The sequence below is a fragment of the Schistocerca americana genome, chromosome X (genome assembly GCF_021461395.2).
Source record: "Schistocerca americana isolate TAMUIC-IGC-003095 chromosome X, iqSchAmer2.1, whole genome shotgun sequence".
In the NCBI taxonomy this organism is placed as follows: Eukaryota; Metazoa; Arthropoda; class Insecta; order Orthoptera; family Acrididae; genus Schistocerca; species Schistocerca americana.
In genome coordinates this window covers 378,706,858-378,716,734 of record NC_060130.1, presented here as the reverse complement: position 1 = coordinate 378,716,734, position 9,877 = coordinate 378,706,858, and positions in this window count along the sequence as shown.

Below are 9,877 nucleotides of genomic sequence, written 5' to 3'. Positions count from 1 at the left end.
GCACCTGTCTCTAGGAAATGTAAGGATTACTGCTGAGGCAGCAACCAGCTGTCACCGTTTGAGTTAATGAGCTGTTGCAGGTGGTCTTGATGACATAGGTGTGGCGGGGGATAACCCAATGACATCTGATTCTTCCCACCTGCTGTTGAACAAGAAACTGTCACATTCCATCACTACTGGATGTGGGAACATATCTGTTTTTCTGTATAATGCCCCTTTGTTTGTCATGTATTGTGGATATACATATTTATACATATTACATAAAAAGTATTCTTGATAATGATATTTTGTTTACATATTTGAATTTTCCATGATAAACAGATTTAGAAGCACACACTTTAATATCAGAAATAAAACCCTTGTTGAACAGTGAAATTAAAAATGCTTGACTTCACTGACAGTTTGATATCTTCACACAGTAAAATTTCACTTTTATAAGTGTTCTGTGTCAGATACTGTAGGTATTGTGGTTTGTTGTAGTCAGACATTAATCTGTTCTGAGAAAGACATATGCTGTTGTTACTTACTGCCCTATTGGCTACATAATTTATAGTCTGTTCCATGTCCTTATATACTTTTCAAACATAAAATAATGGTTATTTTCTGTGGACACTCCATTCTGGAAGCCAAACAGTGTCTCACAGCAAATTATGTGTACTAAGATGTGCCATTGCTTTCATACTCTTCTGTATGTTCTTTTATTATGTGTACTTTAGTTACATATGGTATCATAGTGTAAATAAGTATGTTTCCTACTATGTTGATCTTACTTTATATAATCTCTTGTGGTTTACTCATGTTGATTGCCTGAAAATGCTTGAAGATGGATGTACAAGTAAGAATAAGGTATCTAAAAAAACCTTTGGAAACACTGGCAGCAAAGAAATTGGCTACTAATTGTCTTTGTTATCTCTTTTTCCCTTTTTATAAAGTGAACTGAACTGTGATTTATTTATTTCATAACATACAAATGATAGTCATTTGCTGAGACAATGCAAAAATGGGTAATACAACTTCATTGATATGTTGATGTGTCAAAAAACTATAACCACCTGCTTAATAGCTTGTTTGTCCATCTCTGGAATGAAATACATCACTGATTCTGTGCATCAGGGATCCAACAGTTTCTTGGTAGTATTGTGGAGGTATTAGATGTCTACGCATAGGCAATGTAATTCACATAAATAAGTGGCTGCTGATTCATATACGTGGCGATGGTGCTTGATAGCAACTCAAATGAGTTCCAAAGGATTTACATCGGGTGAATTTTGTCATTGAGAGATCAGTGTGAGTTCACTATAATGCTCCTCAAATGACTGTTGCCATGTTTCTGGCTGTGAGACATAGACAATTATACTGCTGAAAGATGACATTGAGATTGGGGACGGCATCAAGCATGAAGCAATGTGGGTCGTTTGCAGCAGTCAGCATGTCTGCAACTACTACTACAGGTACCAAGCAAGCGCAGGAGAATGTCTCCTATAGCATAATACTGCTCCCACCAGTCTGTGTCTGCAGTGTGCTACATGTTTCGAGCCACTGTTCACCTCGATGATGGCATTTGTAGAGACAACCATTGACCCAGTGTACCAAGAATGTGATTCACCTGAAGAGCTGACTCATTTCAATCAACGGTCAAATCCTGATGGTCCCGTTCCCACTGCTATCATAATTGATGATCTCATTGGTTCAAAATTTGAACAAATAGGGGTGATCTGCTGTGGAGCTCCATGTTCAACAATGTACGATGAACGGTGCACTTCAAAATACTTGTGCATGTATCATTGTGCTATTTTGGCAGAGATGCCACAGATCACCAGCTGTCTTACTTTACAGACCAGACAAGCCTCAAAACCCCACATCCTGTGAAGAGTTGTGGACATCTAACCACAGGAGCACTTGAAAATTTGACCTGCTTCGCCATTTTTGAGATACTAGTTCACAGGTTTTTCACTAAAATAATCTGCCCTTTGTCAAACTCACTTACCTCAAATGATTTCCTCATTTGTAGTCCGTATCTTGGCTAGGGTGATCCCCCATCCATCTTTGCTCTGCTTACATACTTTTGTTATCGTGGCATGTGGCTTATAAGTGTACAAAACTATACAGAGGGGTCCAGAAAAGTGTAGACATTCTTTCATTGTCAATGTTAATGGAACAAAATGACATACCATTATAATTCTTGCAAGGGGGGTTCAGTGGGGGAAGGTTATTTTGTGTGTTCAAAGTGACTGCAATCAGCAGCCAAACAACATCAATGCCACTGAAATGTTGATTGAACTACACTTGTCAGTGACGGTGGTGTGATAGACATTGCATCTCATCATGTTTTCATACTTCCAGTACCACTCCAATACGGCCTTGTGTTGTTAAAACAACAGTCTTACTTCGTTAATTGCTGCACTATCATCTGCTGGAAAATGTACACTATGATCTGTTGAGAAAACAGTGGACTATGGTACTGCACAAAATTGCAATGGTACATCATTTTGTTCCAAAGATATTAACTACCAAAGAGTGTATACATTTTTCTGGACTCCTCTGTAGGTAATAAGACAGTCTTTGTGAAGATCTCCACAGCATGGCGATTTTGTATTGGAGTTGCTGGAAGAAGAAAAAAAAAAAAAAAAACCGTGAGTATTGAGTCACCACAGCAGTGCAAAGGACAAAATAATACAGCTGTTTCTCACAGTTAATTCTGAGAGGCAGTTGAACATTGTGGTTTCTTCTGAATGAGTCAATGTTGTGAGCAACAAATCCCATGACGGACTCTATGTACAGGGGCAGCAGACATCAGAATTCTTAAGGCAGCAATTCTAACCATTCAGCTACTGAGGCATTCTTGCCATTTAGATTTTTGTACATTTTAATCTCACATACTGCAGAGTGTGAGCATGTAAGTTTAAACTGTGAACTGTGAGTATAAGATTATCTTTCTTTTCATATTATATGAGTGATCAAAACAGTTTTCCTTCAATTAATTCTAAATTGGTATGCAAAGATATGATAATATCATAGATATCATAGATATACCCTAACAGTAAAAAATCGCAACACTTAAGTATAGTGTAGAGTTATAAAATTTCAGGAAGTGATTTGTCTAGATAATGTATTTAAGTGATTAACATTGCAAGATGACAGGTTAATGTAAGCATGAGATAAGCCATTGCAAATGTAAAATGCTGGTATGTCAGTAATCAATGAAACCACCAGATTGTTAAATGCAAGTATGAAAACATACATGCACCGTGTTGTACAGATGCCATGTATCAGTTTGTCGGATGGAGCTCTCTGCCTGTTGCACTTAGTCAGTACAGGGACAGTTAATGCTGTTTGTGGACATCTACATCTACATTTATACTCTGCAAGCCACCCAACGGTGTGTGTCAGAGGGCACTTTACATGTCACTGTCAGTATCTACCTTTCCTGTTCCAGTTGCGTATGGTTCGAAGAACGACTGCTGGAAAGCCTCCATGCGAGCTCGAATCTCTCTAATTTTACATTCGTGATCTCCTCGGGAGATATAAGTAGGGTTAAGCAATATATTCAATACCTCATCCAGAAACGCACCCTCTTGCAACCTGGACAACAAGCTACACTGCGATGCAGAGTGCCTATCTTGCAGAGTCTGCCACTTGAGTTTGCTAAACATCTCTGTAAAGCTATCATGCTTACCAAATAACCTTGTGATGAAACGCGCCACTCTTCTTTGGATCTTCTTTATCTCCTCCGTCAACCCAACCTGGTATGGATCCCACACTGATGAGCAATACTCAAGTATAGGTTGAGCGAGTGTTTTGTAAGCCACCTCCTTTGTTGATGGACTACATTTTCTAAAGACTCTCCCAATGAATCTCAACCTGGTACCCACCTTACCAACAATTCATTTTATATGATCATTCCACTTCAAATCATTCCACACACATACTCCCAGATATTTTACAGAAGTAACTGCTACCAGAGTTTGTTCCACTATCATATAATCATACAATAAAGGATCCTTCTTTCTATGTATTCGCAATACACTACATTTGTCTATGTTATGGGTCAGTTGCCACTCCCTGCACCTAGTGCCTATCCGCTGCAGATCTTCCTGCATTTTGCTGCAATTTTCTAATGTTGCAACTTCTCTGTATACTACAGCATCATCCGCAAAAAGCCGCATGGAACTTCTGACACTATCTACTAGGTCATTTATATATATTGTGAAAAGCAATGGTCCCATAACACCCCCCTGTGGCACGCCAGAGGTTACTTTAACATCTGTAGATGTCTCTCCAGTGAGAACAACATGCTGTGTTCTGTTTGCTAAAAACTCTTCAATCCAGCCACACAGCTGGTCTGATATTCCGTAGGCTCTTACTTTGTTAATCAGGCGACAGCGCGGAACTGTATCGAATGCCTACCGGAAGTCAAGGAAAATAGCATCTACCTGGGAGCCTGTATCTAATATTTTCTGGGTCTCATGAACAAATAAAGCGAGTTGGGTCTCACACGATCGCTGTTTCCGGAATCCATGTTGATTCCTACAGAGCAGATTCTGGGTTTCCAGAAACAACATGTTCTAAAATTCTACAACAGATCAACGTCAGAGTTATAGGTCTATAGTTTTGTGCATCTGCTCGATGACCCTTCTTGAAGACTGAGACTACCTGTGCTCTTTTCCAATCATCTGGAACCTTCCGTTCCTCTAGAGACTTTCAGTACACGGCTGTTACAAGGGGGGCAAGCTCTTTCACGTACTCTGTGTAGAATCAAATTGATATCCTGTCAGGTACAGTGGACTTTCCTCTGTTGAGCGATTCCAGTTGCTTTTCTATTCCTTGGACACTTATTTAATGTCAGCCATTTTTTCGTTTGTGCGAGGATTTGGATAAGGAACTGCAGTGCGGTCTTCCTCTGTGAAACAGCTTTGGAAAAAGGTGTTTAGTGTTTCAGCATTACGCGTGTCATCCTCTGTTTCAATGCCATCATCCCAGAGTGTCTGGATATGCTGTTTTGAGCCACTTACTGATTTAACGTAAGACCAGAACTTCCTAGGATTTTCTGTCAAGTTGATACATGGAGTTTTACTTTCAAATTCACTGAACACTTCACGCATAGCCCTCCTTATGCTAACTTTGACATCGTTTAGCTTCTGTTTGTCGGAGAGGTTTTGGCTGCGTTTAAACTTGCAGTGAAGCTCTCTTTGCTTTCGCAGTGGTTTCCTAACTGTGTTGTTGAACCACGGTGGGTTTTTCCCATCCCTCACAGTTTTACTCGGCATGTACATGTCTAAAACACATTTTACGATTGCCTTGAACTTTTTCTATAAACACTCAACATTGTCAGTGTCAGCACAGAAATTTTCGTTTTCATCTGTCTGGTAGTCTGAAATCTGCCTTCTATTACTCTTGCTAAACAGATAAACCTTCCTCCCTTTTTTTATATTCCTATTAACTTCCATATTCAGGGATGCTGCAATGGCCTTATGATCACTGATTCCCTGTTCTGCACTTAAAGAATCGAAAAGTTAGGGTCTGTTTGTTATCAGTAGGTCCAAGATGTTATCTCCACAAGTCGGTTCTCTGTTTAATTGCTCGAGGTAATTTTCGGATAGTGCACTCAGTATAATGTCACTCGATGCTCTGTCCCTACCACCCGTCCTAAACATCTGAGTGTCCCAGTCTGTATCTGGTAAATTGAAATCTCCACCTAAGACTATAACATGCTGAGAAAATTTATGTGAAATGTATTCCAGATTTTCTCTCAGTTGTTCTGCCGCTAATGCTGCTGAGTCAGGAGGTCGGTAAAAGGAGCCAATTATTAACCTATCTTGGTTGTAGAGTGTAACCTCCACCCATAATAATTCACAGGAACTATCCACTTCTATTTCATTACAGGATAAACTACTGCTAACAGCGACAAACATGCCACCACTGGTTGCATGCAATCTATCCTTTCTAAACACCGTCTGTGCCTTTGTAAAAATTTCGGCAGGATTTATCTCTGGTTTCAGCCAGCTTTCCGTTCCTATAACGATTTCAGCTTTGGTGCTTTCTATCAGCGCTTGAAGTTGCGGTACTTTACCAATGCAGCGTCGACAGTTTACAATTACAATACCGATTGCTGCTTGGTCCCCGCATGTCCTGACTTTGCCCCGCACCCTTTGAGGCTGTTGCCCTTTCTGTACTTCCCGAGGCCGTCTAACCTAAAAAACCACCCAGTCCATGCCACACAACCCCTGCTACCCTTGTAGCCACCTGCTGTGTGTAGCGGACTCCTGACCTATCCAGTGGGACCCAAAACCCCACCACCCTATGGTGCAAGTCGAGGGTCTGCAGCCCACACGGTCGCAGAACCGTCTCAGCCTCTGATTCAGACCCTCCACTCAGCTCTGTACCAAAGGTCCGCAGTCAGTCCTGTCAATGATGCTGCAGATGGTGAGCTCTGCTTTCATCCCACTAGTGAGACTGGCAGTCTTCACTAAATCAGATAGCCGCCGGAAGCCAGAGAGGATTTCCTCCAATGCATAGCGACACACATCATTGGTGCCGACATGAGCGACCACCTGCAGATGGGTGCACCATGTACCCTTCATGGCATCCGGAAGGACCCTTTCCACATCTGGAATGACTCCCCCCTGGTATGCACACAGAGTGCACATTGGTTTTCTTCCCCTCTTTTGCTCCCGTGCTGGAGTAGTCATCCAATGATGTCCCATATGTGTTTGACTAAAGACAGGTATGGTGATCAAACAGGATGAGGCAACATGTCATAACTCTGTAGATTACATTGAGTTACAACAATGGTATGAGAGAGAGCTTTATCCTGTTTGAAAACATCCCCTTAAATGCTGTTTGTGAATAGGAGCACAACAGGTTGAATCACCTGATTGATGTATAAGTTAACAGTCACAGTGCATGGGATAACCACAAGAACACTCCTGCTGTTATACAAAATCACACACTGGACCATAACTCCAGGTGTAGGTCCAGTGTGTCTTGCACACACATGTTGGTTGCAAGCCCTCAACTGGCCTCCTCCTAACCAGCACATGGCCATCACAGGCAACAAGGCAAAACCAGCTTTAATCAGAAAACAGGAGAGACCTCCATCCTGCCCACAATGAGCTCTGACTTGACACCACTAAAGTCACAAATGGCTGTGGTTTGGGTTTTGTGGAATGCACACCACAGGACATCTGGTTTGGAGTTATCCTTGAAGTAACCAATCAGTAACAGTTTGTTGTATCACTGTGGTGCCTACTGCTGCTCAAATTGCTGCTGCCAATGCAGTATGATGTACCAGAGCCATACACTGAACACAATGGTCTTCCCTCCTGGTAGTGCCATGTGTGTATCCAGAGGATAGTGTTCTTGCAACTGGACATTCTCATGACCACCACTGCCAGCAATCATGTACAGTGGCTACATTCCTGCCAAGTCTTTCTGCAATATCACAGAAGGAACATACAGCATCTCATAGTCCTATTACATGATCTTGTTCAAATTCAGTGAGGTGTTGATAATGGCATCTTTGTCACCTTAAAGGCATTCTTGACTAACAACAACTCACCACATTCCATCTCAAAGGTAACTAATGCTCATGACAAAGTGTGTATTTAAAGAAAACTTGATGTACATTCTCATAGTGGCACTACTTGCCCCACTCCTTTGTGACTGGCTCAGAATTTGAACAGATGTAGAAACATACCAACCACCTTTCATTTGTGTGACACAACTTCTTCTGGGTGTTGCAACTTGTTTTCTGTGAGTCATATATGGAGGGAACTGTTAACAATTTCAGATTTTTAAATAATGGACAGCATGCTTGCCTTTAATGTGCAGGACACATTTCTAATGATTCTATTCTGTAGTTTCAGTCTACACAACATGTTGCTCGAATTTCCCTGAGAAACAATACCATGTTTTATAACTGATTGTAAGTAGCTATGGAATGCAATTTTGCTGGTGTCCATAACAGTGACGCTAACTAATATTTGCATTGAAATTGCAAAGCTACATAATTTTATTACCAGATAAACACTTTCATCCCAATTTAAATATTTATATACGTTTAATTTAAAAATTTCCCAGAATCCACTACTATTATGTTCTGAACTGGTTCTATGGGTTTTTAGTATGTTCATAGTTAATCCATTGAGATGAGACTATGTTGCTAGATGAATTATTGTATAGTTGATGTAAACAGGGATGTTTTATGATTCGTGGTCCTCAGTTAATACTGATGTATCAAATAAAACTGGTGAGACACCTGTGTTGAGGGATAAGTCATTTATGTAGAACAAAAACAAAATAAGTTTTAGAGTAGAACACTTCATGTTCTTATTTTCCATTTGGAAGAATAATTTGGTGCATTTTCAGAAACAATCACTCTCTTTTCCTGTTGTATAGGTGTGAAGTAAGCCACTGCAGAACACTATTCCTAAGCCAGTACTCTTAAAGAAGAAGTGCGTGATTTACTGATTCAGAGGCTTTTGTTAGGTCACAAAAAATCCCTGCAACTTCATTCTTATTGCCTAATAAAAGTGTTAATCTTCTCATCAAACTTGTTAATTTCATCTATCTGGAAACCAGATTGACTTTTCAAAGTAATCCCATGATTTTTAATAAAATTTTGAATCAGGATGGCAGCATCTTCTTCCGCTACTTTTGAAAGGACTGGAAGAAAAGTGGTGGGATGATAATTTCCCATTTCCTCTCTTGACCCTTTTTGACATATATCTCCCTTCCTATAAACTTTAACTTTTCTATTCTGTTAACTGTCCTTTAATCTTAACGATTAGGACCTAATCACTACTTGCATCTGGTACTCATTTAAAGAAACATGCAGCGGATAGCTATCTTCCATATTTAGCATATTATTTTAGGAGATAGAATAGGTGGTCTAGTTTCATCAATGAATCATCCAACTTACTCTCGCACAAATACATTAATGACAGGGAATGGGATTGCAGTGTTGAAACCATGGAATATTTTAATTTATGGTCCACAAGGATTATTCAACCATCTAATTATTTGTGGGCCAAGTCCAGACAACTGTTTTCAAATATTAACAAATTGGTGTGATCCTCTACATTATATGAGATTTAAAGAATTATCTTAATGTATCAGTCTAAACACTTGGATAAATTGGGCACAATTATACAAAGAAGCCTTAGTTATAGCTGTGACAAACTTTTCTGAAATATGTTGAGCATAGAACCACAAACACTGATGGTGTGGGCATTGACCAAAAATTCATGAGATTATGATCTATATGTGATATGTGTCCTGAGGACATGCAGCTTTACTGTATGATTAAATGATGATGGCGTCCTCTTGGGTAAAATATTCCGGAGGTAAAATAGTCCCCCATTTGGATCTCCGGGCGGGGACTACTCAAGAGGACGTCGTTATCAGGAGGAAGAAAACTGGCATTCTACGGATCGGAGCGTGGAATGTCAGATCCCTTAATCGGGCAGGTAGGTTAGAAAATTTAAAAAGGGAAATGGATAGGTTAAAGTTAGATATAGTGGGAATTAGTGAAGTTCGGTGGCAGGAGGAACAAGACTTTTGGTCGGGTGATTACAGGGTTATAAATACAAAATCAAATAGGGGTAATGCATGAGTAGGTTTAACAATGAATAAAAATATTGGAGTGCGGGTTAGCTACTACAAACAGCATAGTGAACGCATTATTGTGGCAAAGATAGACACAAAGCCCATGCCTACTACAGTAGTACAAGTTTATATGCCAACTAGCTCTGCAGATGATGAAGAAATTGATGAAATGTATGACGAGATAAAAGAAATTACTCAGGTAGTGAAGGGAGAGGAAAATTTAATAGTCATGGGTGACTGGAATTAGTCAGTAGGAAAAGGGAGAGAAGGA